Source organism: Leptodactylus fuscus, chromosome 1 (genome assembly GCF_031893055.1).
Source record: "Leptodactylus fuscus isolate aLepFus1 chromosome 1, aLepFus1.hap2, whole genome shotgun sequence".
Classification (NCBI taxonomy): Eukaryota; Metazoa; Chordata; class Amphibia; order Anura; family Leptodactylidae; genus Leptodactylus; species Leptodactylus fuscus.
In genome coordinates this window covers 314,418,226-314,440,159 of record NC_134265.1, presented here as the reverse complement: position 1 = coordinate 314,440,159, position 21,934 = coordinate 314,418,226, and the positions used below count along the sequence as shown (strand labels likewise).

The 21,934-nt window shown below is 48.3% G+C and overlaps 49 non-coding genes across 49 annotated transcripts; all 49 read left to right on the top strand.

The window, feature by feature from the left end:
- The first annotated feature begins 554 nt into the window (after window positions 1-554).
- Window positions 555-627, top strand: TRNAV-GAC (transfer RNA valine (anticodon GAC)). Its single transcript has one exon. It is a non-coding gene; the product is annotated as a tRNA-Val (tRNA).
- A 7,712-nt stretch (window positions 628-8,339) lies between these two features.
- On the top strand, window positions 8,340-8,412 carry TRNAV-UAC (transfer RNA valine (anticodon UAC)). The gene has a single exon. It is a non-coding gene; the product is annotated as a tRNA-Val (tRNA).
- Window positions 8,413-8,524: 112 nt separating this feature from the next.
- On the top strand, window positions 8,525-8,597 carry TRNAV-AAC (transfer RNA valine (anticodon AAC)). Its single transcript has one exon. It is a non-coding gene; the product is annotated as a tRNA-Val (tRNA).
- A 125-nt stretch (window positions 8,598-8,722) lies between these two features.
- TRNAV-CAC (transfer RNA valine (anticodon CAC)) lies at window positions 8,723-8,795 on the top strand. The gene has a single exon. It is a non-coding gene; the product is annotated as a tRNA-Val (tRNA).
- Window positions 8,796-8,906: 111 nt separating this feature from the next.
- Window positions 8,907-8,979, top strand: TRNAL-UAA (transfer RNA leucine (anticodon UAA)). The gene has a single exon. It is a non-coding gene; the product is annotated as a tRNA-Leu (tRNA).
- Window positions 8,980-9,091: 112 nt separating this feature from the next.
- Window positions 9,092-9,164, top strand: TRNAV-AAC (transfer RNA valine (anticodon AAC)). The gene has a single exon. It is a non-coding gene; the product is annotated as a tRNA-Val (tRNA).
- Window positions 9,165-9,596: 432 nt separating this feature from the next.
- Window positions 9,597-9,669, top strand: TRNAV-CAC (transfer RNA valine (anticodon CAC)). The gene has a single exon. It is a non-coding gene; the product is annotated as a tRNA-Val (tRNA).
- A 111-nt stretch (window positions 9,670-9,780) lies between these two features.
- On the top strand, window positions 9,781-9,853 carry TRNAV-UAC (transfer RNA valine (anticodon UAC)). The gene has a single exon. It is a non-coding gene; the product is annotated as a tRNA-Val (tRNA).
- A 308-nt stretch (window positions 9,854-10,161) lies between these two features.
- On the top strand, window positions 10,162-10,234 carry TRNAV-CAC (transfer RNA valine (anticodon CAC)). The gene has a single exon. It is a non-coding gene; the product is annotated as a tRNA-Val (tRNA).
- A 309-nt stretch (window positions 10,235-10,543) lies between these two features.
- TRNAV-CAC (transfer RNA valine (anticodon CAC)) lies at window positions 10,544-10,616 on the top strand. Its single transcript has one exon. It is a non-coding gene; the product is annotated as a tRNA-Val (tRNA).
- A 111-nt stretch (window positions 10,617-10,727) lies between these two features.
- On the top strand, window positions 10,728-10,800 carry TRNAV-UAC (transfer RNA valine (anticodon UAC)). Its single transcript has one exon. It is a non-coding gene; the product is annotated as a tRNA-Val (tRNA).
- Window positions 10,801-11,478: 678 nt separating this feature from the next.
- TRNAV-UAC (transfer RNA valine (anticodon UAC)) lies at window positions 11,479-11,551 on the top strand. The gene has a single exon. It is a non-coding gene; the product is annotated as a tRNA-Val (tRNA).
- A 112-nt stretch (window positions 11,552-11,663) lies between these two features.
- On the top strand, window positions 11,664-11,736 carry TRNAV-AAC (transfer RNA valine (anticodon AAC)). The gene has a single exon. It is a non-coding gene; the product is annotated as a tRNA-Val (tRNA).
- A 110-nt stretch (window positions 11,737-11,846) lies between these two features.
- TRNAV-CAC (transfer RNA valine (anticodon CAC)) lies at window positions 11,847-11,919 on the top strand. Its single transcript has one exon. It is a non-coding gene; the product is annotated as a tRNA-Val (tRNA).
- Window positions 11,920-12,030: 111 nt separating this feature from the next.
- On the top strand, window positions 12,031-12,103 carry TRNAV-CAC (transfer RNA valine (anticodon CAC)). Its single transcript has one exon. It is a non-coding gene; the product is annotated as a tRNA-Val (tRNA).
- Window positions 12,104-12,214: 111 nt separating this feature from the next.
- On the top strand, window positions 12,215-12,287 carry TRNAV-UAC (transfer RNA valine (anticodon UAC)). The gene has a single exon. It is a non-coding gene; the product is annotated as a tRNA-Val (tRNA).
- A 112-nt stretch (window positions 12,288-12,399) lies between these two features.
- Window positions 12,400-12,472, top strand: TRNAV-AAC (transfer RNA valine (anticodon AAC)). The gene has a single exon. It is a non-coding gene; the product is annotated as a tRNA-Val (tRNA).
- A 494-nt stretch (window positions 12,473-12,966) lies between these two features.
- On the top strand, window positions 12,967-13,039 carry TRNAV-AAC (transfer RNA valine (anticodon AAC)). The gene has a single exon. It is a non-coding gene; the product is annotated as a tRNA-Val (tRNA).
- Window positions 13,040-13,164: 125 nt separating this feature from the next.
- On the top strand, window positions 13,165-13,237 carry TRNAV-CAC (transfer RNA valine (anticodon CAC)). The gene has a single exon. It is a non-coding gene; the product is annotated as a tRNA-Val (tRNA).
- A 296-nt stretch (window positions 13,238-13,533) lies between these two features.
- Window positions 13,534-13,606, top strand: TRNAV-AAC (transfer RNA valine (anticodon AAC)). Its single transcript has one exon. It is a non-coding gene; the product is annotated as a tRNA-Val (tRNA).
- Window positions 13,607-13,731: 125 nt separating this feature from the next.
- Window positions 13,732-13,804, top strand: TRNAV-CAC (transfer RNA valine (anticodon CAC)). The gene has a single exon. It is a non-coding gene; the product is annotated as a tRNA-Val (tRNA).
- A 111-nt stretch (window positions 13,805-13,915) lies between these two features.
- TRNAV-UAC (transfer RNA valine (anticodon UAC)) lies at window positions 13,916-13,988 on the top strand. The gene has a single exon. It is a non-coding gene; the product is annotated as a tRNA-Val (tRNA).
- A 113-nt stretch (window positions 13,989-14,101) lies between these two features.
- TRNAV-AAC (transfer RNA valine (anticodon AAC)) lies at window positions 14,102-14,174 on the top strand. Its single transcript has one exon. It is a non-coding gene; the product is annotated as a tRNA-Val (tRNA).
- Window positions 14,175-14,299: 125 nt separating this feature from the next.
- TRNAM-CAU (transfer RNA methionine (anticodon CAU)) lies at window positions 14,300-14,372 on the top strand. The gene has a single exon. It is a non-coding gene; the product is annotated as a tRNA-Met (tRNA).
- A 296-nt stretch (window positions 14,373-14,668) lies between these two features.
- On the top strand, window positions 14,669-14,741 carry TRNAV-UAC (transfer RNA valine (anticodon UAC)). Its single transcript has one exon. It is a non-coding gene; the product is annotated as a tRNA-Val (tRNA).
- A 112-nt stretch (window positions 14,742-14,853) lies between these two features.
- Window positions 14,854-14,926, top strand: TRNAV-AAC (transfer RNA valine (anticodon AAC)). Its single transcript has one exon. It is a non-coding gene; the product is annotated as a tRNA-Val (tRNA).
- Window positions 14,927-15,235: 309 nt separating this feature from the next.
- TRNAV-UAC (transfer RNA valine (anticodon UAC)) lies at window positions 15,236-15,308 on the top strand. The gene has a single exon. It is a non-coding gene; the product is annotated as a tRNA-Val (tRNA).
- Window positions 15,309-15,420: 112 nt separating this feature from the next.
- TRNAV-AAC (transfer RNA valine (anticodon AAC)) lies at window positions 15,421-15,493 on the top strand. The gene has a single exon. It is a non-coding gene; the product is annotated as a tRNA-Val (tRNA).
- A 125-nt stretch (window positions 15,494-15,618) lies between these two features.
- TRNAV-CAC (transfer RNA valine (anticodon CAC)) lies at window positions 15,619-15,691 on the top strand. Its single transcript has one exon. It is a non-coding gene; the product is annotated as a tRNA-Val (tRNA).
- Window positions 15,692-16,370: 679 nt separating this feature from the next.
- TRNAV-CAC (transfer RNA valine (anticodon CAC)) lies at window positions 16,371-16,444 on the top strand. Its single transcript has one exon. It is a non-coding gene; the product is annotated as a tRNA-Val (tRNA).
- A 296-nt stretch (window positions 16,445-16,740) lies between these two features.
- Window positions 16,741-16,813, top strand: TRNAV-AAC (transfer RNA valine (anticodon AAC)). Its single transcript has one exon. It is a non-coding gene; the product is annotated as a tRNA-Val (tRNA).
- A 125-nt stretch (window positions 16,814-16,938) lies between these two features.
- Window positions 16,939-17,011, top strand: TRNAV-CAC (transfer RNA valine (anticodon CAC)). Its single transcript has one exon. It is a non-coding gene; the product is annotated as a tRNA-Val (tRNA).
- Window positions 17,012-17,306: 295 nt separating this feature from the next.
- TRNAV-AAC (transfer RNA valine (anticodon AAC)) lies at window positions 17,307-17,379 on the top strand. The gene has a single exon. It is a non-coding gene; the product is annotated as a tRNA-Val (tRNA).
- A 125-nt stretch (window positions 17,380-17,504) lies between these two features.
- TRNAV-CAC (transfer RNA valine (anticodon CAC)) lies at window positions 17,505-17,577 on the top strand. Its single transcript has one exon. It is a non-coding gene; the product is annotated as a tRNA-Val (tRNA).
- Window positions 17,578-17,688: 111 nt separating this feature from the next.
- TRNAV-UAC (transfer RNA valine (anticodon UAC)) lies at window positions 17,689-17,761 on the top strand. Its single transcript has one exon. It is a non-coding gene; the product is annotated as a tRNA-Val (tRNA).
- A 112-nt stretch (window positions 17,762-17,873) lies between these two features.
- On the top strand, window positions 17,874-17,946 carry TRNAV-AAC (transfer RNA valine (anticodon AAC)). Its single transcript has one exon. It is a non-coding gene; the product is annotated as a tRNA-Val (tRNA).
- Window positions 17,947-18,071: 125 nt separating this feature from the next.
- On the top strand, window positions 18,072-18,144 carry TRNAV-CAC (transfer RNA valine (anticodon CAC)). The gene has a single exon. It is a non-coding gene; the product is annotated as a tRNA-Val (tRNA).
- Window positions 18,145-19,008: 864 nt separating this feature from the next.
- TRNAV-AAC (transfer RNA valine (anticodon AAC)) lies at window positions 19,009-19,081 on the top strand. Its single transcript has one exon. It is a non-coding gene; the product is annotated as a tRNA-Val (tRNA).
- A 111-nt stretch (window positions 19,082-19,192) lies between these two features.
- On the top strand, window positions 19,193-19,265 carry TRNAV-UAC (transfer RNA valine (anticodon UAC)). The gene has a single exon. It is a non-coding gene; the product is annotated as a tRNA-Val (tRNA).
- A 112-nt stretch (window positions 19,266-19,377) lies between these two features.
- TRNAV-AAC (transfer RNA valine (anticodon AAC)) lies at window positions 19,378-19,450 on the top strand. The gene has a single exon. It is a non-coding gene; the product is annotated as a tRNA-Val (tRNA).
- Window positions 19,451-19,575: 125 nt separating this feature from the next.
- On the top strand, window positions 19,576-19,648 carry TRNAV-CAC (transfer RNA valine (anticodon CAC)). The gene has a single exon. It is a non-coding gene; the product is annotated as a tRNA-Val (tRNA).
- A 482-nt stretch (window positions 19,649-20,130) lies between these two features.
- TRNAV-AAC (transfer RNA valine (anticodon AAC)) lies at window positions 20,131-20,203 on the top strand. Its single transcript has one exon. It is a non-coding gene; the product is annotated as a tRNA-Val (tRNA).
- A 125-nt stretch (window positions 20,204-20,328) lies between these two features.
- On the top strand, window positions 20,329-20,401 carry TRNAV-CAC (transfer RNA valine (anticodon CAC)). The gene has a single exon. It is a non-coding gene; the product is annotated as a tRNA-Val (tRNA).
- A 111-nt stretch (window positions 20,402-20,512) lies between these two features.
- Window positions 20,513-20,585, top strand: TRNAV-UAC (transfer RNA valine (anticodon UAC)). Its single transcript has one exon. It is a non-coding gene; the product is annotated as a tRNA-Val (tRNA).
- Window positions 20,586-20,697: 112 nt separating this feature from the next.
- TRNAV-AAC (transfer RNA valine (anticodon AAC)) lies at window positions 20,698-20,770 on the top strand. The gene has a single exon. It is a non-coding gene; the product is annotated as a tRNA-Val (tRNA).
- A 309-nt stretch (window positions 20,771-21,079) lies between these two features.
- Window positions 21,080-21,152, top strand: TRNAV-UAC (transfer RNA valine (anticodon UAC)). The gene has a single exon. It is a non-coding gene; the product is annotated as a tRNA-Val (tRNA).
- Window positions 21,153-21,264: 112 nt separating this feature from the next.
- Window positions 21,265-21,337, top strand: TRNAV-UAC (transfer RNA valine (anticodon UAC)). The gene has a single exon. It is a non-coding gene; the product is annotated as a tRNA-Val (tRNA).
- A 112-nt stretch (window positions 21,338-21,449) lies between these two features.
- TRNAV-AAC (transfer RNA valine (anticodon AAC)) lies at window positions 21,450-21,522 on the top strand. The gene has a single exon. It is a non-coding gene; the product is annotated as a tRNA-Val (tRNA).
- Window positions 21,523-21,647: 125 nt separating this feature from the next.
- Window positions 21,648-21,720, top strand: TRNAV-CAC (transfer RNA valine (anticodon CAC)). Its single transcript has one exon. It is a non-coding gene; the product is annotated as a tRNA-Val (tRNA).
- Window positions 21,721-21,934: the final 214 nt, after the last annotated feature.

The window sequence follows — 21,934 nt, the reverse complement described above, 5'->3', positions numbered from 1 at the left end:
CTGTTGGTTGTCTTCTCCTTCCTATCCTAGCCTGTCCCTGCCTACCCAGAATCTAAGCCCTAGCTAACTGGACGGAAACCTCCGTCCCTGGTGAATTGCAAGCTCAGAATGACGCGAAGCTGGGCGTCGCTGTTCTTTTAAATTAGAGGTCACATGTTTTCGGCAGCCAATGGGTTTTGCCTACTTTTTTCAACGTCACCGGTGTCATAGTTCCTGTCCCACCTACCCTGTGCTGTTATTGGAGCAAAAAAGGCACCAGGAAAGGTGGGAGGGGAATCGAGTAATGGCGCACTTTACCACGCGGTGTTCGATTCGATTCGAACATGCCGAACAGCCTAATATCCGATCGAACATGAGTTCGATAGAACACTGTTCGCTCATCTCTAGTTATCACGTTCGCCTTACACGCGAAAGGTCCCTGGTTCGAAACCGGGCAGAAGCAAAGGGTAGCAGCTTTTTTTTCGGAAATCGGGCCATACGTGCTCTTCAAACTCTTGTGCTAGACCCCAGTCCTTTCGCTTGCTTGCAAAAGCAGCAGTGTGCATCGCGTGCCAGTTTATGTAGTGTAGTGGTTATCACGTTCGCCTGACACGTGAAAGGTCCCCGGTTCGAAACCGGGCAGAAACATGTACTTGCGGTTTCTTTTCTTGAAATCGGTCCATACCCGGTCTTCAGACCCTGCTGGCAGACCACAGTCTTTTCTTCAAGTCCTTTCGCTTGCTTGCAAAAGCAGTAGTGTGCATCTCGTGCCAGTTTCTGTAGTGTAGTGGTTATCACGTTCGCCTCACACGCGAAAGGTCCCCGATTCGAAACCGGGCAGAAACAAGGCATTGCAGCTTTTGTTTCTGAAATCGGCCATACGTCCTCTTCAAATCATCGTTCTAGACCCCAGTCCATTCACTTGCTTGCAAAAGCAGTAGCGTGCATGTCGTGCCAGTTTCTGTAGTGTAGTGGTTATAACGTTCGCCTTACACGCGAAAGGTCCCTGGTTCGAAACCGGGCAGAAGCAAAGTGTAGCAGCTATTTTTTCGGAAATCGGGCCATACATGCTCTTCAAACTCTTGTGCTAGACCCCAGTCCTTTTGCTTGCTTGCAAAAGCAGCAGTGTGTATCTCGTGCCAGTTTCTGTAGTGTAGTGGTTATCACGTTCGCCTAACACGCGAAAGGTCCCTGGGCAGAAACATGTATTTTTTTTTTGAATCAACATTTATTTGGTTTTTTACATGACATTTGTAAAAGAACAAAACAGAAAATATCAGGATATCATCAATCCAATATCATCTCTGCCAATTACATGAAAGGACAAATATCCAAAAGAAAGATAGACATAGGCATAATAAATGGTTAATAAACCACAAACATCAACAATGTTTCAACTTGTGAATATTGAGATACAAGGCGTCCAAACACTATCTGTGTCAATCTGCAGACTTACGTCCAATAAGGGGACTATTATCGAGCCTAGGCGAAGGAGGGAGTCAGGGGTCAAGAGAAGTAGTAGAAAAGGGGATGGGAAGGAAGAGGAAGAGGGGAGAGGGCAAAACAGAGTAGTAGAGACAACAACAACAAAAAAAAAAGGGACAAGAAGGGAAAATAAGATATACCACAATCATAAAAGAAGAGAGAAGAGAGAGTAGTAAGATAAGAGAGCATAATCAGAATCCTGAAGTATTAGAGCGGATAAACAACTGTATCCTAGGAGGATTGCTATCAATCTATTGTCCCAACCCAAGTCTCTCTAATGTTTATGAAGAATCCAGGGAGTCCAGGTCTTTACGTATCGGTCATGAGAACGAGTGGACCAGCACATCAGTTCATCAAAACGCTTCACCTGATTGATCTTATCTATCCACAACGAAAGAGGGGGAGCAGTAGTATTTAGCCAGTATAGAGGTATGAGCGATTTCACGATCGTCAGCAGGTGAGTAACCAACCTATCTTTACCAGGTTGATAGTCTCCAGAAGGCAAGAAAAGGAAGACCGTTTCGGGTGTAAGTCGAAAATATGGGTAGCTGACAGCACGGATTGTGTCTTGTATCTTATCCCAATAATCTCGGATGAGCGGGCAGCTCCACCATATATGTAAATAAGAGCCTTCATCAGACTGGCACCTCCAACAACGATCAGAGTCTTGTAGGCCCTTTCTGTGTAGCCAAACCGGGGTTCTGTACCACCGAGAGACCAATTTATAAGTACTTTCCTGTAGCCTGATGCATGGAGAAAAGCCATGTGAGTGTGATAAAACAGTATCCACCTCCTCTTCGGTAAGGGTACATTGCAGTTCCTTCTCCCACTCTATAACAAATGGAGGTTTGTAGTGTCTATGTGGATCCACAAATCGGGTGAGACAGTGTGATATTTTCCTCAACATCTTCGTTTGTGAGAGAAGAAATTTCTCAAAGTCCGTCAAGGTCGTGCGAAGCAAGAACTGATGTTGCAATTTAGAAAATGCCACTTGAAGATGTTGCTTGTGTAAAAATTTGAAGTGTTCGTCCGGTACTAAGGCGCAAATATCTTCCACCGACATCACACCTGAAGAAGTAACAACGTCTTTGAGTGAAAGGCCGTGGAGTCTGTGCCACATGTCCCTATAGGCTTCTGGATGTATGCCAAGTAGGTAGGGCAGCAAGTTCAAGGGCAGAACTGGAGAGGGAGGCAGAAGCAACCTATCCATCAGATCTGACCACAAAACATTCACGTCTGGTAACAGCGAGCAAATAGTTGCCCTCTGGGATTTGATCACACTAGGAAACCATAGGTCTACAGCAAGTGGGGTCTCCAAGCCCTGTTGCAGCAACGACGTCGGGGTCAAGGACGTGAGCGGGAATGCCAGATCAGCCCACCAATTCAGTCGAATAGATGTGTGATATTTCCGCAAGTCCGGTAAGCCTATTCCACCTTGTCGTTTACGTTTAGTCAGTTGTTGCCACGAGATCCTAGGCGTTCTGTGTCGCCATATAAAACCAGTGAGGAGACGTCGGACAGACTGAAAGAACGCCTCTGGAAGGGCAATAGGGAGCATCGCCATTCTGTAAATGAGCTTAGGAAGAAGATAAGTTTTCACTAAATTCTTCCTGCCGAACCACGACAGGGGGAGGTCTTCATAACCGGTAAGAGAGCACTTTAGTTCCTCTATCAAAGGTGGAAAATTTGCGGCATATAGGTCTTCTAACCTTGGTGTCAAATAGATTCCCAGGTATTTGAGTGGTGTTCTGGACCACTGGAAGGGGGTAGAACTCTTCAGTGCTGATACCACATTAGACGGGAGCGTTATATTTAAAACTTCCGACTTTGAAAAGTTTGCCCTATAACCTGACAAACAGCCGTACGTCTGTAGAACATTCATAAGTGCAGGTAAGCCTTCAATAGGGTTCGAGACAACAAACAGCACGTCGTCAGCATACGCTGTTGATTGAAACAGCTGACCATTTACGTGGACACCAGAGATAGAGTCGTTCTGCCGTACCGCCTGTAGGAGCGACTCCAATACTAGTACAAAGAGCGTGGGGGAGAGTGGGCAACCCTGACGGGTTCCATTGGTAATTGGGAAGCTACTCGAGAGCGTGCCATTAATCCTCAATTTTGCCATAGGTTGTGCGTACAAAGACAGGATCGCTTGAATAAACCGTTCTGGAATAGCAAATCTGCGTAGCGACTCCACCATAAAGTCCCACGCGACCCTGTCGAATGCCTTCTCAGCATCTACGCTGAGAAGGGCCAACGGGATTCCTCTAAGGCGTACAAGTTGGATTAGCGGAAGTAACTTAGCAGTATTGTGTCTGCCCTCTCTCCCAAGTATGAAACCAGACTGTTCTTCGTTAATTAAGAGGGGGACCAGTGGTTGTATCCGTTTTGCTAATATTTTGGCCCATAGCTTGATGTCCAAATTTATAAGCGAAATCGGTCGGTAATTGCCGCAATTGGTATGATCTCTACCGTCCTTCGGAATAAGCGCAATATGTGCTTCCTGCACCTGTCGTGGCAAGGTGGCACCGCCCATCAGGGAGTTACATAGAAGCGACAACTGAGGGAGCAAGGTCTTAGCAAATTTCTTATAATATACTAGCGGGAGGCCATCAGGGCCAGGACTTTTACCTGTAGGGACACTACGTATCACATCCTCTACTTCTTCTAGGGATATCGGCTGAGACAGTGCCGCGGTGTCAGTAGGTGGGAGAGAAGGCAGCGACAACGAGTCAAGAAAGTCACGTATCATCGAAGGTCTAGCGGTGTCAGAGACAGAGGCGGTGTGCAAATTATACAGAGTTTTGTAGTATGAGACAAATTCCGCTGCTATGGCTTTAGTGGAGTCATGTGTTTTCCCATCTTTACCTTTAATAACCGCTATAAAAGATTTCTGTCTCTCTTTTTGGACAAGGCGGGTCATCAGTTTCCCCCCTTTGTTGCCATGGGCGTACAAGAGTTTCCTGAAATGCATATGGTGTTTCGCAGCCCGCACGTTTAGTAAGTCTAACAGCTAGTTTCGCAGCAGGCCGAGTTCAGCTAGGCAAGAAGTCAAAAGAGATTGTTTATGTCGTCGTTCTAATAAAGAGATGCGGTTTAGCAAATCATCTAAGTCTTTCTGTCTCTGTTTTTTAACCTTTGATGCAAGAGCAAGGAGTACCCCCCTTATGAAGGCCTTGTGTGCTTCCCATACAATCGGATAGCTCACTTCTGGTGTGGAGTTCAAGGCAAAATATTCTTCTAGACTACTGGAGAGAAATTTGACATTGTCCTCAGAGTTGAGTAACGTTTCGTTCAAACGCCATGTCCAATCCGGTTTCGGCATTCGTTGAAGAACAATCTGGACATGGACTGGAGCGTGGTCAGAAATTGTGGAAGAGCCTATATAAGATTTTATAGCATGCGATATCAGACAGTCTGAAACAAAAATATAGTCCAGTCTATGGTAAGTGTTATTAGGAATGGAAAAAAAGGTATAGTCCTTTACCGTAGGATGGTGGATTCTCCATATGTCCAATAAACGTAAGTACTGGAAAGAGGTCAGTAGTCTGCGAATTGCACGTTGCAAGATCTGTTGGCGGGAGGAAGAGTCCAAAGCATGGTTTAGAACCACATTTAGATCACCTCCTAACACTATCGCGCCCTCTGCAAACGTCTGTAAGGTTTGTAAAGCTGCCAGAAGCCAAGCTATTTGACCGCTATTAGGAGCGTAAAAGTTAGCGAGAGTGACTTTTTACAATGCAATAGTGCCCTTGAGAAGCAACATCCTGCCCTCTGAGTCCATATAATGTCCAGTGCAGACAAAAGGTACATCACGGTGAAGCAATATCGATACTCCCTTAGAGGCCGATGTGGGATGTGGGTTATGAAAACACTGAGTATACTGGGTTTTAGGAAACTTCGGAATATTTGCTCCCTTAAAATGTGTCTCCTGCAAAAATATCAGTCCGGCTTTAGCTTTGCGAAGAAATAGCTGAACATGTCTTCTTTTTTGTGGAGAATTGAGCCCTTTCACATTGTAGGAGACGCAATTCATTTCCGCCATCTTCGGTCAGACTGTGTTATGAGAAGATAAGGGAAAGAAAAAGGAAAGATAGGAGTGGGGGGGGGGAGGTAGGGCAACAACAAAAGATAACAAGAGGCGACAAAGCGGACAAACAGAAAGAAGAGGGAAGAAAACGGGGAAAAGCGGAGTAGTGTGCCTCAACTCACTTACACAAAACCAAAGAGAAGCACAGTCACTCTACCCCTTTCGGAGAAAATCTGAGCCCAGACAACAGTAGTGTATCAGGACAACTGGGGTGAAAAAAAAAAAATGAACCAGATCGGAACGGGAATGCGTACCGCCAAAAGATAAAATATATTGAAACCATAGTCCGTAACCATATTGCGAGAAATTGCGAAAAGAGATAAGAAGTGAGGAGAGAACAGGTACCCCAAACCATTATAACTCTCAAGGCAAAGGCAGGTGAGCCCTAGACATAAAATAAACAACCGCTCCAAGAGAGAACTCAAGTCATTGCTACTGAAGCAAAGCATTCCGCAATTTACAGTAAACATTACCGCGTGAGTATCCAAAAGCTCCAACTCACACTCTCCAAGGAACAGGTCAGATAGATCAAATTACAGGAGGTAGGAAATGGTAGGGGGAGACAATTGCGTAAGAAGGGAGGTCAATTGAAGAGGAGCAACGTCACATGCCCTAAGACCAGTACGCAAGCTACATAATCACATAATAGTCATGAAGCTAGTGAGCAAAAGACTAACTACGTATCACTCCGGGATTACCGTGAAACATGCATGCAGCCATAGAGAATGTTCTCATATAAAACATTGTCCAAAAGAAGAGGTCAGGACTGTAGCACCCGGGAAGGGGGGGGGGGGTCTAGAACGAAAGGTGGGAGGAAAGGGAATATTAGAGGAAAGTTGGGAATATTCTGGGTAATGAGAATTGGGTGTCAAGAGAGGAGCAAAAACGAGAGGTGAGGAAAAGCGCAGAAAGATATAAGGAGAGGAGGCATGAGATTGAGATAGGAGTAGACAACGGTAAGAGCAAAGAAGAGCTGAGAGTGGATAGAAGAGAAAGGAAAGGAAGAGCATAGCTAAGAAGAGGGGAGGGGGGGAAGGCAGGAGGGGGATAGGGGTAGAGAAAGAACAGGGAGGGAAGGGAGTGGAAATAATAGAAGAGTATGTGAAAGGGAAAGGGTGAGAATACAGAAGATTAAGGGAGAAAGAAAAGAGGGAACAATAAGCCGGAGACAAAGAGAGTAGGAAGAGGAAGAAAGGGAAAAAGAAATGCGTCCAACCTGAGCTCAAGGAGTCTTGTGTGAAGAAACCATGTGCAATCCTGGAGGGAGAGAGTCCTTCAGTCCTTCACTGGCGTAGAACAGGTAGAAAAGGCCCCAGGGTGACGAATCAGGGCTTTCTTCGCTTTTGGAGTGCCTAAGCGGCGCACATGTCGAAGCGAGTCTTGTGGATACGGAAGCATAGCAGGCACAGGGATAGAATCTTCTTGTACCGGTAGCCATGAAGGAATAGCAATAGGGGGGATATCTAGTATTTCCCATAACTGATCCAAATCCTGTGGGGAGTGCACTGCATAACGTTTACCCCCTTTCATTATAGAGAGTCCAAAAGGGAATAGCCAAGCATAACGTATTCCCATCGACTTCAATTGATCCAGTAGTGGCTTGAGAACTCGTCGCTTTTGTAGCGTGGATGGTGCTAAGTCTTGATATAGCCTTATAGTATGCCCCTCGTAAGATAAATCAGACGTGTCTCTGGCCGCCGTTAGCAATTGGGTTGTGTGAGCCGAGGACAGCAAAGCACAGACTACATCTCGCGGAGGCTCTTCAGGACTTGGCTTAGGCCTCACGGCCCTATGCACTCTCTCCACTGCCATCCCAGCAGCCGCCTCAGCTCCTAACAGCAAGGTAAAGATGTCCGCGGAAATGCTCGGAAGCTGTTCCGGCAGGTAAATTTCGGGAAATCCTCGTATGCGGAGGTTTCGTCTGCGATTCCTATTCTCTAGGTCTTCTAAAGTTAGGTAAGTATTATTCAGGTGTGCCGTGTGCATATCTAGGCGTTCCGTCACACAGGATGTAGTCTGCACCAGCTCATTATGGCCTCCCTCCACTGCATCTACTCGCTGGGTAATACGATCAAAATCCGCACGGAGAGCGGCTAATTCTGCAGTCATCGGGGCTAAAGCTTGGGTAAGTATACGTTTTAAATAACCCTTAGATATGGGTGCAGTGTCCTCCTCGTTAGCAGATTCCTCCCCACCTGAGTCTGCAATCGAGTCTTCCCGCCTCCTCATCTCCTCGGGCGCCATTTTCCTCTGTCTAGCCGGGGAGCTCGTTGCTTGTTTCTTCAAGAATTTCTGGAGTCCTTGTTGGGAATGCGAACCCTTCTGGTCCGGGGGATCCCTGGACCTCTCCCCACCGACTTTGACCATGTTTCAGCGTCTGTAGGCTAGAGTAACAGCGGTTTAGCGGATCCCTGAGACGGAGCTCCGGAGCTAAGCTGCCATCTCACAACTCGGTCAGGCCACGCCCCGCAGAAACATGTATTGCGGTTTCTTTTTTTGAAATCGGTCCATACCCGGTCTTCAGACCCTGCTGACAGACCACAGTCTTTTCTTCAAGTCCTTTCGCTTGCTTGCAAAAGCAGTAGTGTGCATCTCGTGCCAGTTTCTGTAGTGTAGTGGTTATCACGTTCGCCTCACACGCGAAAGCTCCCCGGTTTGAAACCGGGCAGAAACAAAGCATTGCAGTTTTTGTTTCTGAAATCGGCCATACGTGCTCTTCAAATCATCGTTCTAGACCCCAGTCCTTTCACTTGTTTGCAAAAGCAGTAGTGTGCATTTCGTGCCCGTTTCTGTAGTGTAGTGGTTATCACATTCGCCTTACATGCGAAAGGTCCCTGGTTTGAAACCGGGCAGAAGCAGAGCGTAGCAGCTTTTTTTTCAGAAATCGGTCCATACGTGCTCTTCAAACTCTTGTGCTAGACCCCAGTCCTTTCGCTTGCTTGCAAAAGCAGCAGTGTGTATCTCGTGCCAGTTTCTGTAGTGTAGTGGTTATCACGTTCGCCTAACACGCGAAAGGTCCCCGGTTCGAAACCGGGCAGAAACATGTACTTGCGGTTTCTTTTCTTGAAATCGGTCCATACCCGGTCTTCAGACCCTGCTGGCAGACCACAGTCTTTTCTTCAAGTCCTTTCGCTTGCTTGCAAAAGCAGTAGTGTGCATCTCGAGCCAGTTTCTGTAGTGTAGTGGTTATCACGTTCGCCTCACACGCGAAAGGTCCCTGGTTCGAAACCGGGCAGAAACAAAGCATTGCAGCTTTTGTTTCTGAAATCGACCATACGTGCTCTTCAAATCATCGTTCTAGACCCCAGTCTTTTCGCTTGCTTGCAAAAGCAGCAGTTTGTATCTCGTGCCAGTTTCTGTTTTGTAGTGGTTATCACGTTCGCCTTAAACGCGAAAGGTCCCTGGTTCGAAACCGGGCAGAAGCAAAGCGTAGCAGCTTTTTTTTCGGAAATCGGGCCATACGTGCTCTTCAAACTCTTGCGCTAGACCCCAGTCCTTTCGCTTGCTTGCAAAAGCAGCAGTGTGTATCTCGTGCCAGTTTCTGTAGTGTAGTGGTTATCACGTTCGCCTAACACGCGAAAGGTCCCCGGTTCGAAACCGGGCAGAAACATGTACTTGCGGTTTCTTTTCTTGAAATCGGTCCATACCCGGTCTTCAGACCCTGCTGGCAGACCACAGTCTTTTCTTCAAGTCCTTTCGCTTGCTTGCAAAAGCAGTAGTGTGCATCTCGTGCCAGTTTCTTGAAATCGGTCCATACCCGGTCTTCAGACCCTGCTGGAAGACCACAGTCTTTACTTTAAGTCCTTTCGCGTGCTTGCAAAAGCAGTAGTGTGTATTTCGTGCCAGTTTCTGTAGTGTAGTGGTTATCACGTTCGCCTAACACGCGAAAAGTCCACGGTTCGAAACCGGGCAGAAACATGTACTTGCGGTTTCTTTTCTTGAAATCGGTCCATACCCGGTCTTCAGACCGTGCTGCAGACCACAGTCTTTTCTTCAAGTCCTTTCGCTTGCTTGCAAAAGCAGTAGTGTGCATCTCGTGCCAGTTTCTGTAGTGTAGTGGTTATCACGTTCGCCTCACACGCGAAAGGTCCCCGGTTCGAAACCGGGCAGAAACAAAGCATTGCAGCTTTTGTTTCTGAAATTGGCCATACGTGCTCTTCAAATCATCGTTCTAGACCCCAGTCCTTTCACTTGCTTGCAAAAGCAGTAGTGTGCATGTCGTGCCAGTTTCTGTAGTGTAGTGGTTATCACATTCGCCTTACACGCGAAAGGTCCCTGGTTCGAAACCAGGCAGAAGCAAAGCGTAGCAGCTTTTTTTCGGAAATCGGGCCATACGTGCTCTTCAAACTCTTGTGCTAGACCCCAGTCCTTTCGCTTGCTTGCAAAAGCAGCAGTGTGTATCTCGTGCCAGTTTCTGTAGTGTAGTGGTTATCACGTTCGCCTAACACGTGAAAGGTCCTCGGTTCGAAACCGGGCAGAAACATGTACTTGCGGTTCTTTTCTTGAAATCGGTCCATACCCGGTCTTCAGACCCTGCTGGCAGACCACAGTCTTTTCTTCAAGTCCTTTCGCTTGCTTGCAAAAGCAGTAGTGTGCATGTCGTGCCAATTTCTGTAGTGTAGTGGTTATCACGTTCGCCTCACACGCGAAAGGTCCCCGGTTCGAAACCGGGCAGAAACAAAGCATTGCAGCTTTTGTTTCGGAAATCGGGCCATATGTGCTCTTCAGACTCTTATGCTAGACCCCAGTCCTTTCGCTTGCTTGCAAAAGCAGCAGTGTGTATCTTGTGCCAGTTTCTGTAGTGTAGTGGTTATCATGTTCGCTTAACACGCGAAAGGTCCCCGATTCGAAACCGGGCAGAAACATATACTTGCGGTTTCTTTTCTTGAAATCGTCCATACCCGGTCTTCAGACCCTGCTGGCAGACCACAGTCTTTTCTTCAAGTCCTTTCGCTTGCTTGCAAAAGCAGTAGTGTGCATCTCGTGCCAGTTTCTGTAGTGTAGAGGTTATCACGTTCGCCTCACACGCGAAAGGTCCCCGGTTCGAAACCGGGCAGAAACAAAGCATTGCAGCTTTTGTTTCTGAAATCGGCCATACGTGCTCTTCAAATCATCGTTCTAGACCCCAGTCCTTTCACTTGCTTGCAAAAGCAGTAGTGTGCATGTCGTGCCAGTTTCTGTAGTGTAGTGGTTATCACGTTCGCCTTACACGCGAAAGGTCCCTGGTTCGAAACCGGGCAGAAGCAAAGCGTAGCAGCTTTTGTTTCGGAAATCGGGCCATACGTGCTCTTCAGACTTTTATGCTAGACCCCAGTCCTTTCGCTTGCTTGCAAAAGCAGCAGTGTATATCTCGTGCCAGTTTCTGTAGTGTAGTGGTTATCAAGTTCGCCTAACATGCGAAAGGTCCCCAGTTCGAAACCGGGCAGAAACATGTACTTGCGGTTTCTTTTCTTGAAATCGGTCCATACCCGGTCTTCAGACCCTGCTGGCAGACCACAGTCTTTTCTGCAAGTCCTTTCGCTTGCTTGCAAAAGCAGTAGTGTGCATCTCGTGCCAGTTTCTGTAGTGTCGTGGTTATCACGTTCGCCTCACACGCGAAAGGTCCCCGGTTCGAAACGGGGCAGAAACAAAGCATTGCAGCTTTTGTTTCTGAAATCGGCCATACGTGCTCTTCAAATCATCGTTCTAGACCCCAGTCCTTTCACTTGCTTGCAAAAGCAGTAGTGTGCATGTCATGCCAGTTTCTGTAGTGTAGTGGTTATCATGTTCGCCTTACACGCGAAAAATCCCTGGTTCGAAACCGGGCAGAAGCAAAGCGTAGCAGCTTTTTTTCGGATATCGGGCCATACGTGCTCTTCAGACTCTTGTGCTAGACCCCAGTCCTTTCGCTTGTTTGCAAAAGCAGTAGTGTGCATGTCGTGCCAGTTTCTGTAGTGTAGTGGTTATCACGTTCGCCTTACACGCGAAAGGTCCCTGGTTCGAAACCGGGCAGAAGCAAAGCGTAGCAGCTTTTTTTTCGGAAATCGGGCCATACGTGCTCTTCAGATTCTTGTGCTAGACCCCAGTCCTTTCGCTTGCTTGCAAAAGCAGCAGTGTGTTTCTTGTGCCAGTTTCTGTAGTGTAGTGGTTATCACGTTCGCCTAACACGCGAAAGGTCCCCGGTTCGAAACCGGGCAGAAACATGTACTTGAAATCGGTCCATACCCAGTCTTCAGACCCTGCTGGCAGACCACAGTCTTTTCTTCAAGTCCTTTCGCTTGCTTGCAAAAGCAGTAGTGTGCATGTCGTGCCAGTTTCTGTAGTGTAGTGGTTATCACGTTCGCTTCACACGCGAAAGGTCTCCGGTTCGAAACCGGGCAGAAACAAAGCATTGCAGCTTTTGTTTCTGAAATCGGCCATACGTGCTCTTCAAATCATCGTTCTAGACCCCAGTCCTTTCGCTTGCTTGCAAAAGCAGTGGTGTGCATCTCGTGCCAGTTTCTGTAGTGTAGTGGTTATCACGTTCGCCTCACACGCGAAAGGTCCCCGGTTCGAAACCGGGCAGAAACAAAGCATTGCAGCTTTTGTTTCTGAAATCGGCCATACGTGCTCTTCAACTCATCGTTCTAGACCCCAGTCCTTTCACTTGCTTGCAAAAGCAGTAGTGTGCATGTCGTGCCAGTTTCTGTAGTGTAGTGGTTATCATGTTCGCCTTACACGTGAAAGGTCCCTGGTTCGAAACCGGGCAGAAGCAAAGCGTAGCAGCTTTTTATTCGGAAATCGGGCCATACGTGCTCTTCAGACTCTTGTGCTAGACCCCAGTCCTTTCGCTTGCTTGCAAAAGCAGCAGTGTGTATCTTGTGCCAGTTTCTGTAGTGTAGTGGTTATCACGTTCGCCTAACACGCGAAAGGTCCCCGGTTCGAAACCGGGCAGAAACATGTACTTGCGGTTTCTTTTCTTGAAATCGGTCCATACCCGGTCTTCAGACCCTGCTGGCAGACCACAGTCTTTTCTTCAAGTCCTTTTGCTTGCTTGCAAAAGCAGTAGTGTTCATCTCGTGCCAGTTTCTGTAGTGTAGTGGTTATCACGTTCGCCTCACACGCGAAAGGTCCCCGATTCGAAACCGGGCAGAAACAAAGCATTGCAGCTTTTGTTTCTGAAATCGGCCATACGCGCTCTTCAAATCATCGTTCTAGACCCCAGTCCTTTCACTTGCTTGCAAAAGCAGTAGTGTGCATGTCGTGCCAGTTTCTGTAGTGTAGTGGTTATCACGTTCGCCTTACACGCGAAAGGTTCCTGGTTCGAAACCGAGCAGAAGCAAAGCGTAGCAGCTTTTTTTTCGGAAATCGGGCCATACGTGCTCTTCAGACTCTTGTGCTAGACCCCAGTCCTTTCGCTTGCTTGCAAAAGCAGCAGTGTGTATCTAGCGCCAGTTTCTGTAGTGTAGTGGTTATCACGTTCGCCTAACACGCGAAAGGTCTCCGGTTCGAAACCGGGCAGAAACATGTACTTGCGGTTTCTTTTCTTGAAATTGGTCCATACCCGGTCTTCAGACCCTGCTGGCAGACCACAGTCTTTTCTTCAAGTCCTTTCGCTTGCTTGCAAAAGCAGTAGTGTGCATCTCGTGCCAGTTTCTGTAGTGTAGTGGTTATCACGTTCGCCTCACACGCGAAAGGTCCCCGGTTCGAAACCGGGCAGAAACAAAGCATTGCAGCTTTTGTTTCTGAAATCGGCCATACGTGCTCTTCAAATCATCGTTCTAGACCCCAGTCCTTTCACTTGCTTGCAAAAGCAGTAGCGTGCATGTCGTGCCAGTTTCTGTAGTGTAGTGGTTATCACGTTCGCCTTACACGCGAAAGGTCCCTTGTTCGAAACCGGGCAGAAGCAAAGCGTAGCAGCTTTTTTTTCGGAAATCGGGCCATACGTGCTCTTCAGACTCTTGTGCTAGACCCCAGTCCTTTCGCTTGCTTGCAAAAGCAGCAGTGTGTGTCTCGTGCCAGTTTCTGTAGTGTAGTGGTTATCACGTTCGCCTAACACGCGAAAGGTCCCCGGTTCGAAACCGGGCAGAAACATGTACTTGTGGTTTCTTTTCTTGAAATCGGTCCATACCCGGTCTTCAGACCCTGCTTGCAGACCACAGTCTTTTCTTCTAGTCCTTTCGCTTGCTTGCAAAAGCAGTAGTGTGCATCTCGTGCCGGTTTCTGTAGTGTAGTGGTTATCACGTTCGCCTCACACGCGAAAGGTCCCCGGTTCGAAACCGGGCAGAAACAAAGCATTGCAGCTTTTGTTTCTGAAATCGGCCATACGTGCTCTTCAAATCATCGTTCTAGACCCCAGTCCTTTCACTTGCTTGCAAAAGCAGTAGTGTACATGTCGTGCCAGTTTCTGTAGTGTAGTGGTTATCACGTTCGCCTTACACGCGAAAGGTCCCTGGTTCGAAACCGGGCAGAAGCAAAGCGTAGCAGCTTTTTTTTTCGGAAATCGGGCCATACGTGCTCTTCAGATTCATGTGCTAGACCCCAGTCCTTTCGCTTGCTTGCAAAAGCAGCAGTGTGTATCTCGTGCCAGTTTCTGTAGTGTAGTGGTTATCACGTTCGCCTAACACGCGAAAGGTCCCCGGTTCGAAACCGGGCAGAAACATGTACTTGCGGTTTCTTTTCTTGAAATCGGTCCATACCCGGTCTTCAGACCCTGCTGGCAGACCACAGTCTTTTCTTCAAGTCCTTTCGCTTGCTTGCAAAAGCAGTAGTGTGCATCACGTGCCAGTTTCAGTAGTGTAGTGGTTATCACGTTCGCCTCATTCGCGAAAGGTCCCCGGTTCGAAACCGGGCAGAAACAAAGCATTGCAGCTTTTGTTTCTGAAATCGGCCATACGTGCTCTTCAAATCATCGTTCTAGACCTCAGTCCTTTCACTTGCTTGCAAAAGCAGTAGTGTGCATGTCGTGCCAGTTTCTGTAGTGCAGTGGTTATCACGGTCGCCTTACACGCGAAAGGTCCCAGGTTCGAAACCGGGCAGAAGCAAAGAGTAGCAGATTGTTTTTCGGAAATCGGGCCATACGTGCTCTTCAGACTTTTGTGCTAGACCCCAGTCCTTTCGCTTGCTTGCAAAAGCAGCAGGGTGTATCTCGTGCCAGTTTCTGTAGTGTAGTGGTTATCACGTTCGCCTTACACGCGAAAGGTCCCTGGTTCGAAACCGGGCAGAAGCAAAGCGTAGCAGCTTTTTTTTCGGAAATCGGGCCATACGTGCTCTTCAGACTCTTGTGCTCGACCCCAGTCCTTTCGCTTGCTTGCAAAAGCAGCAGTGTGTATCTAGTGCCAGTTTCTGTAGTGTAGTGGTTATCACGTTCGCCTAACACGCGAAAGGTCCCCGGTTCGAAACCGGGCAGAAACATGTACTTGCGGTTTCTTTTCTTGAAATTGGTCCATACCCGGTCTTCAGACCCTGCTGGCAGACCACAGTCTTTTCTTCAAGTCCTTTCGCTTGCTTGCAAAAGCAGTAGTGTGCATCTCGTGCCGGTTTCTGTAGTGTAGTGGTTATCACGTTCGCCTCACACGCGAAAAGTCCCCTGTTCGAAACCGGGCAGAAACAAAGCATTGCAGCTTTTGTTTCTGAAATCGGCCATACGTGCTCTTCAAATCATCGTTCGAGACCCCAGTCCTTTCCCTTGCTTGCAAAAGCAGTAGTGTGCATGTCGTGCCAGTTTCTGTAGTGTAGTGGTTATCACGTTCGCCTTACACGCGAAAGGTCCCTGGTTCGAAACCGGGCAGAAGCAAAGCGTAGCTGCTTTTTTTTCGGAAATCGGGCCATACGTGCTCTTCAGATTCTTGTGCTAGACCCCAGTCCTTTCGCTTGCTTGCAAAAGCAGCAGTGTGTATCTCGTGCCAGTTTCTGTAGTGTAGTGGTTATCACGTTCGCCTAACACGCGAAAGGTCCCCGGTTCGAAACCGGGCAGAAACATGTACTTGCGGTTTCTATTCTTGAAATCGGTCCATACCCGGTCTTCAGACCCTGCTGGCAGACCACAGTCTTTTCTTCAAGTCCTTTCGCTTGCTTGCAAAAGCAGTAGTGTGCATCTCGTGCCAGTTTCTGTAGTGTAGTGGTTATCACGTTCGCCTCACACGCGAAAGGTCCCCGGTTCGAAACCGGGCAGAAACAAAGCATTGCAGCTTTTGTTTCTAAAATCGGCCATACGTGCTCTTCAAATCATCGTTCTAGACCCCAGTCCTTTCACTTGCTTGCAAAAGCAGTAGTGTGCATGTCGTGCCAGTTTCTGTAGTGTAGTGGTTATCACGGTCGCCTTACACGCGAAAGGTCCCTGGTTCGAAACCGGGCAGAAGCAAAGCGTAGCAGATTTTTTTTCGGAAATCGGGCCATACGTGCTCTTCAGACTTTTGTGCTAGACCCCAGTCCTTTCGCTTGCTTGCAAAAGCAGCAGTGTGTATCTCGTGCCAGTTTCTGTAGTGTAGTCGTTATCACGTTCGCCTTACACGCGAAAGGTCCCTGGTTCGAAACCGGGCAGAAGCAAAGCGTAGCAGCTTTTTTTTCGGAAATCGGGCCATACGTGCTCTTCAGAATCTTGTGCTAGACCCCAGTCCTTTCGCTTGCTTGCAAAAGCAGCAGTGTGTTTCTCGTGCTAGTTTCTGTAGTGTAGTGGTTATCACGTTCGCCTAACACGCGAAAGGTCCCCGGTTCGAAACCGAGCAGAAACATGTACTTGCGGTTTCTTTTCTTGAAATTGGTCCATACTCGGTCTTCAGACCCTGCTGGCAGACCACAGTCTTTTCTTCAAGTCCTTTCGCTTGCTTGCAAAAGCAGTAGTGTGCATCTCGTGCCAGTTTCTGTAGTGTAGTGGTTATCACGTTCGCCTCACACGCGAGAGGTCCCCCGGTTCGAAACCGGGCAGAAACAAAGCATTGCAGCTTTTGTTTCTGAAATCGGCCATACGTGCTCTTCAAATCATCGTTCTAGACCCCAGTCCTTTCACTTGCTTGCAAAAGCAGTAGTGTGCATGTCGTGCCAGTTTCTGTAGTGTAGTGGTTATCACGTTCGCCTTACATGCGAAAGTTCCCTGGTTCGAAACCGGGTAGAAGCAAAGCGTAGCAGTTTTGTTTTCGGAAATCGGGCCATACGTGCTCTTCAGACTCTTGTGCTAGACCCCAGTCCTTTCGCTTGCTTGCAAAAGCAGCAGTGTGTATCTAGTGCCAGTTTCTGTAGTGTAGTGGTTATCACGTTCGCCTAACACGCGAAAGGTCCCCGGTTCGAAACCGGGCAGAAACATGTACTTGCGGTTTCTTTTCTTGAAATTGGTCCATACCCGGTCTTCAGACCCTGCTGGCAGACCACAGTCTTTTCTTCAAGTCCTTTCGCTTGCTTGCAAAAGCAGTAGTGTGCATCTCGTGCCAGTTTCTGTAGTGTAGTGGTTATCACGTTCGCCTCACACGCGAAAGGTCCCCGGTTCGAAACAGGGCAGAAACAAAGCATTGCAGCTTTTGTTTCTGAAATCGGCCATACGTGCTCTTCAAATCATCGTTCTAGACCCCAGTCCTTTCACTTGCTTGCAAAAGCAGTAGCGTGCATGTCGTGCCAGTTTCTGTAGTGTAGTGGTTATCACGTTCGCCTTACACGTGAAAGGTCCCTGCTTCGAAACCGGGCAGAAGCAAAGCGTTGCAGCTTTTTTTCGGAAATCGGGCCATACGTGCTCTTCAGACTCTTGTGCTAGACCCCAGTCCTTTCGCTTGCTTGCAGAAGCAGCAGTGTGTGTCTCGTGCCAGTTTCTGTAGTGTAGTGGTTATCACGTTCGCCTAACACGCGAAAGGTCCCCGGTTCGAAACCGGGCAGAAACATGTACTTGCGGTTTCTTTTCTTGAAATCGGTCCATACCCGGTCTTCAGACCCTGCTTGCAGACCACAGTCTTTTCTTCAAGTCCTTTCGCTTGCTTGCAAAAGCAGTAGTGTGCATCTCGTGCCGGTTTCTGTAGTGTAGTGGTTATCACGTTCGCCTCACACGCGAAAGGTCCCCGGTTCGAAACCGGGCAGAAACAAAGCATTGCAGCTTTTGTTTCTGAAATCGGCCATAAGTGCTCTTCAAATCATCGTTCTAGACCCCAGTCCTTTCACTTGCTTGCAAAAGCAGTAGTGTGTATGTCGTGCCAGTTTCTGTAGTGTAGTGGTTATCACGTTCGCCTTACACGCGAAAGGTCCCTGGTTCGAAACCGGGCAGAAGCAAAGCGTAGCAGCTTTTTTTTCGGAAATCGGGCCATACGTGCTCTTCAGATTCTTGTGCTAGACCCCAGTCCTTTCGCTTGCTTGCAAAAGCAGCAGTGTGTATCTCGTGCCAGTTTCTGTAGTGTAGTGGTTATCACGTTCGCCTAACACGCGAAAGGTCCCCGGTTCGAAACCGGGCAGAAACATGTACTTGCGGTTTCTATTCTTGAAATCGGTCCATACCCGGTCTTCAGACCCTGCTTGCAGACCACAGTCTTTTCTTCAAGTCCTTTCGCTTGCTTGCAAAAGCAGTAGTGTGCATCTCGTGCCAGTTTCTGTAGTGTAGTGGTTATCACGTTCGCCTCACACGCGAAAGGTCCCCGGTTCGAAACCGGGCAGAAACAAAGCATTGCAGCTTTTGTTTCTGAAATCGGCCATACGTGCTCTTCAAATCATCGTTCTAGACCCCAGTCCTTTCACTTGCTTGCAAAAGCAGTAGTGTGCATGTCGTGCCAGTTTCTGTAGTGTACTGGTTATCACGGTCGCCTTACACGCGAAAGGTCCCTGGTTCGAAACCGGGCAGAAGCAAAGCGTAGCAGATTTTTTTTCGGAAATCGGGCCATACGTGCTCTTCAGACTTTTGTGCTAGACCCCAGTCCTTTCGCTTGCTTGCAAAAGCAGCAGTGTGTATCTCGTGCCAGTTTCTGTAGCGTAGTCGTTATCACGTTCGCCTTACACGCGAAAGGTCCCTGGTTCGAAACCGGGCAGAAGCAAAGCGTAGCAGCTTTTTTTTCGGAAATCGGGCCATACGTGCTCTTCAGAATCTTGTGCTAGACCCCAGTCCTTTCGCTTGCTTGCAAAAGCAGCAGTGTGTTTCTCGTGCTAGTTTCTGTAGTGTAGTGGTTATCACGTTCGCCTAACACGCGAAAGGTCCCCGGTTCGAAACCGAGCAGAAACATGTACTTGCGGTTTCTTTTCTTGAAATTGATCCATACTCGGTCTTCAGACCCTGCTGGCAGACCACAGTCTTTTCTTCAAGTCCTTTTGCTTGCTTGCAAAAGCAGTAGTGTGCATCTCGTGCCAGTTTCTGTAGTGTAGTGCTTATCACGTTCGCCTTACACGCGAAAGGTCCCTGGTTCGAAACCGGGCAGAAGCAAAGCGTAGCAGCTTTTTTTTCGGAAATCGGGCCATACGTGCTCTTCAGACTCTTGTGCTAGACCCCAGTCCTTTCGCTTGCTTGCAAAAGCAGCAGTGTGTATCTCGTGCCAGTTTCTGTAGTGTAGTGGTTATCACGTTCGCCTAACACGCGAAAGGTCCCCGGTTCGAAACCGGGCAGAAACAAAGCATTGCAGCTTTTGTTTCTGAAATCGGCCATACGTGCTCTTCAAATCATCGTTCTAGACCCCAGTCCTTTCACTTGCTTGCAAAAGCAGTAGTGTGCATGTCGTGCCAGTTTCTGTAGTGTAGTGGTTATCACGTTCGCCTTACACGCGAAAGGTCCCTGGTTCGAAACCGGGCAGAAGCAAAGCGTAGCAGTTTTGTTTTCGGAAATCGGGCCATACGTGCTCTTCAGACTCTTGTGCTAGACCCCAGTCCTTTCGCTTGCTTGCAAAAGCAGCAGCGTGTATCTAGTGCCAGTTTCTGTAGTGTAGTGGTTATCACGTTCGCCTAACACGCGAAAGGTCCCCGGTTCGAAACCGGGCAGAAACATGTACTTGCGGTTTCTTTTCTTGAAATTGGTCCATACCCGGTCTTCAGACCCTGCTGGCAGACCACAGTCTTTTCTTCAAGTCCTTTCGCTTGCTTGCAAAAGCAGTAGTGTGCATCTCGTGCCAGTTTCTGTAGTGTAGTGGTTATCACATTCGCCTCACACGCGAAAGGTCCCTGGTTCGAAACCGGGCAGAAGCAAAGCGTTGCAGCTTTTTTTTCGGAAATCGGGCCATACGTGCTCTTCAAATCATCGTTCTAGACCCCAGTCCTTTCACTTGCTTGCAAAAGCAGTAGTGTGCATGTCGTGCCAGTTTCTGTAGTGTACTGGTTATCACGGTCGCCTTACACGCGAAAGGTCCCTGGTTCGAAACCGGGCAGAAGCAAAGCGTAGCAGATTTTTTTTCGGAAATCGGGCCATACGTGCTCTTCAGACTTTTGTGCTAGACCCCAGTCCTTTCGCTTGCTTGCAAAAGCAGCAGTGTGTATCTCGTGCCAGTTTCTGTAGTGTAGTCGTTATCACGTTCGCCTTACACGCGAAAGGTCCCTGGTTCGAAACCGGGCAGAAGCAAAGCGTAGCAGCTTTTTTTTCGGAAATCGGGCCATACGTGCTCTTCAGAATTTTGTGCTAGACCCCAGTCCTTTCGCTTGCTTGCAAAAGCAGCAGTGTGTTTCTCGTGCTAGTTTCTGTAGTGTAGTGGTTATCACGTTCGCCTAACACGCGAAAGGTCCCCGGTTCGAAACCGGGCAGAAACATGTACTTGCGGTTTCTTTTCTTGAAATTGGTCCATACCCAGTCTTCAGACCCTGCTGGCAGACCACAGTCTTTTCTTCAAGTCCTTTCGCTTGCTTGCAAAAGCAGTAGTGTGCATCTCGTGCCAGTTTCTATAGTGTAGTGGTTATCACGTTCGCCTCACACGCGAAAGGTCCCCGGTTCGAAACCGGGCAGAAACAAAGCATTGCAGCTTTTGTTTCTGAAATCGGCCATACGTGCTCTTCAAATCATCGTTCTAGACCCCAGTCCTTTCACTTGCTTGCAAAAGCAGTAGCGTGCATGTCGTGCCAGTTTCTGTAGTGTAGTGGTTATCACGTTCGCCTTACACGCGAAAGGTCCCTGGTTCGAAACCGGGCAGAAGCAAAGCGTTGCAGCTTTTTTTTCGGAAATCGGGCCATACGTGCTCTTCAGACTCTTGTGCTAGACCCCAGTCCTTTCGCTTGCTTGCAAAAGCAGCAGTGTGTATCTCGTGCCAGTTTCTGTAGTGTAGTGGTTATCACGTTCGCCTAACACGCGAAAGGTCCCCGGTTCGAAACCGGGCAGAAACATGTACTTGCGGTTTCTTTTCTTGAAATCGGTCCATACCCGGTCTTCAGACCCTGCTTGTAGACCACAGTCTTTTCTTCAAGTCCTTTCGCTTGCTTGCAAAAGCAGTTGTGTGCATCTCGTGCCGATTTCTGTAGTGTAGTGGTTATCACGTTCGCCTCACACGCGAAAGGTCCCCGGTTTGAAACCGGGCAGAAACAAAGCATTGCAGCTTTTGTTTCTGAAATCGGCCATACGTGCTCTTCAAATCATCGTTCTAGACCCAAGTCCGTTCACTTGCTTGCAAAAGCAGTAGTTTACATGTCGTGCCAGTTTCTGTAGTGTAGTGGTTATCACGTTCGCCTTACACGCGAAAGGTCCCTGGTTCGAAACCGGGCAGAAGCAAAGCGTAGCAGCTTTTTTTTCGGAAATCGGGCCATACGTGCTCTTCAAATCATCGTTCTAGACCCCAGTCCTTTCACTTGCTTGCAAAAGCAGTAGTGTGCATGTCGTGCCAGTTTCTGTAGTGTAGTGGTTATCACGTTCGCCTTACACGCGAAAGGTCCCTGGTTCGAAACCGGGCAGAAGCAAAGCGTAGCAGCTTTTTTTTCGGAAATCGGGCCATACGTGCTCTTCAGATTCTTGTGCTAGACCCCAGTCCTTTCGCTTGCTTGCAAAAGCAGCAGTGTGTATCTCGTGCCAGTTTCTGTAGTGTAGTGGTTATCACGTTCGCCTAACACGCGAAAGGTCCCCGGTTCGAAACCGGGCAGAAACATGTACTTGCGGTTTCTTCTCTTGAAATCGGTCCATACCCGGTCTTCAGACCCTGCTGGCAGACCACAGTCTTTTCTTCAAGTCCTTTCGCTTGCTTGCAAAAGCAGTAGTGTGCATCTCGTGCCAGTTTCTGTAGTGTAGTGGTTATCACGTTCGCCTCACACGCGAAAGGTCCCCGGTTCGAAACCGGGCAGAAACAAAGCATTGCAGCTTTTGTTTCTGAAATCGGCCATACGTGCTCTTCAAATCATCGTTCTAGACCCCAGTCCTTTCACTTGCTTGCAAAAGCAGTAGTGTGCATGTCGTGCCAGTTTCTGTAGTGTAGTGGTTATCACGGTCGCCTTACACGCGAAAGGTTCCTGGTTCGAAACCGGGCAGAAGCAAAGCATAGCAGATTTTTTTTCGGAAATCGG